The sequence below is a fragment of the Octopus bimaculoides genome, chromosome 1, assembly GCF_001194135.2.
Source record: "Octopus bimaculoides isolate UCB-OBI-ISO-001 chromosome 1, ASM119413v2, whole genome shotgun sequence".
Taxonomy (NCBI): Eukaryota; Metazoa; Mollusca; class Cephalopoda; order Octopoda; family Octopodidae; genus Octopus; species Octopus bimaculoides.
Window position 1 is genome coordinate 164845981 of NC_068981.1, and position 2356 is coordinate 164848336.

Here is a 2356-nt window from a genome sequence, read left to right on the forward strand (position 1 = left end):
TATATATATATATATATATATATTAATAGTAACGGCAAGACAACAAAACAATGAAGGAGACTTCGATATTATGTAAATAGAGGAATTTATCTGTAATATATGTGACAATTATTCGGTTGCCATAATAAAACAAGACTCCGAGTTTCAGGTGTCGGGACGGAAACCTGCTTCGGCATCTATTCAGTTATTGAAGCAATCAATCAATCAATATATATATATATATGTTGTTGTTGTTGTAGTAGTAGTAGTAGTAGTAACAGAATAGGAGGAATTTCGATTAACCCCACGTGGTGAGTTGTAATATATATAAGAAATTAAAAAATTAAAAAAGGAAAATACAGATACTTTACATAGTTTTAATATAATTTTTAATATATCGACCGGTTTCGCTTTCGCTATTCATGATATTATGGTTTACTTATTTGAATGTGTATTTTCTTAAGAAAAACTTTTGTTCGTGTTGTGTTTGATGAACAACAAAACATAACGCCACACCTCATCTCAAAACACAGAAATAATGAGGCGTTCAACACTATTGTGCAAAATCTTCCTTTACTAACTAGAGATCCAAAAATGAACGACATCCTGAAAATGCGGAAACTCATCAAATGCAAAAAGCAACACAAATCGCTAAAGAGACTACTAACAAATGTGAAGCTTAGCAAAACAACCACAAAACCAATGGTTAAAAAATGTGGACGCCCAAACTGTGGAACCTGCCCCAACTTACTTGAAGGCTCGGATTTCTTTTTCAAGCAAGGACAGTAGGGCACAATTAAAACTAGTTTCCCTTGTGTCATCCGGTGCAGAGCACTTTCGTTGCTGGATGTACGTACGAAATTTTACACTCTGTCTTCCGTATATAAATATATATATTAGATAGATAGATAGATAGATAGATAGATAGATAGATAGATAGATAGATAGATAGATAGATAGATACATAGATAGATAGATAGATAGATAGATATTCATATATGCGTACAATCTTTCGGGATTGATAAATAACGTATCAGTCCAGGTGTTAAGAATTAATGAAATATTAGAGCTTCTGATTAGATACCTTTGTAGTTGTTTCGACTCTGTGCGTTCTGAGAAAATCGAGTCCTGTTCCAAGCAAAAATGGACACAGCCATGAAAATTCCCTAAGCGAATTCCAACGTCCGTACAGCATCTGGCAGGAGAGAATAGAAAAACAATCAAGTATTATCCAACAAACATGCATAAACACCAACTCATACATATATATGTATATATGTATATATGCAGATGTGTCTGTGTATGCGTGCGTGCGTGTATGTGTGTATGTGGGTGTGCTCGCGCGTGTGAGAGAAAGAGAGAATATGTATGTGTGTATGTATGTATGTACGTACTATGTATGCATGCATGTATGCATGTACGTATGTATGTTTGTATGTATGTATGTATGTATGTATGTATGTACGTAACCCACAACATAAGAGTTTGCCTGTTTGAAAGCTACTAATTAAATTAAAATTTTATATAAAGGTAGTAATACAAGTATTTTTAATGAAAGAATAAAAAAAATATCATATAGAATAATAACAAATAACAATGATGATTAAGAACAACTAAACAACTCTTTCATTCATTAAAAATAAATTAATAAAACCAGTAAACAATGCAGGTTGGATTCACTTAAAAACATCCATTCTTTAATCTCAAATAATCTTTCAGTTAAGATTTTCTAATGCACGCTAGGTTCTCTACTTAAACTAATACTCTAAACAGCAGCTAATCAGTTTTCGTGCAGGAATATTTTAGAAAATTCCTAAAAACCTTTCTCGCATGAACATCATTTGGTGCGGTCAACATCTTATTTTTGGTCGATTTAATTGATTCGTAAGTTGTAAAAGTCTAAATGCGGGAGAAAAAAAAGAACCATTAAAAAAGACACATCAATATAAAAATGGAAGACAAAGTACTATGAAATGAAAAAGAACAACAACAACAAAAAACAAAAAACAAACTGCAGAAATTAATGAAGAAAATGAATTTTCAATGAAAAATCAAAATAAATGAATAACAAGGGAAATAATTCATAATTGAAAGCGTATTTTCTCTCGAAAGCGATAAATTGAACATCGGGAAAATGTGGAGAAAAAAATACAACTACACTTAAAACAAGCCGTTAGCCAGTAAAATATAATTCCCTGTGGAAAATTTTCATTTCATGAAGAAATTCTCTTTCATTTTTAAGAAATAAAAGAAGAAAATAGACGCTGTTATTGTTGTTGTCACTATTTACTTTTTATTTTTATTTTGTTGTTGATCTTTCTCCCTCCTCTGCTCCTCTTCTCGTCTCCCCTTTTTTGTTCTTTTTTTCTTTTCTTGT

The 2356-nt window shown here is 31.5% G+C and overlaps 1 long non-coding RNA gene across 2 annotated transcripts in view; it reads right to left on the reverse strand.

The window, feature by feature from the left end:
* Positions 1–2355, reverse strand: part of LOC106868013 (uncharacterized) — an 11064-nt gene extending 8709 nt beyond the window's left edge. For both annotated transcript variants that reach the window (XR_001409209.2, XR_001409210.2), the window contains exons 1-3: positions 2270–2355; positions 1801–1878; positions 1064–1174 (exon numbers count right to left, since the gene is read on the reverse strand). This is a non-coding gene — a long non-coding RNA (uncharacterized LOC106868013). The remainder of the gene's footprint in view (positions 1–1063; positions 1175–1800; positions 1879–2269) is intronic.
* Position 2356: the final 1 nt, after the last annotated feature.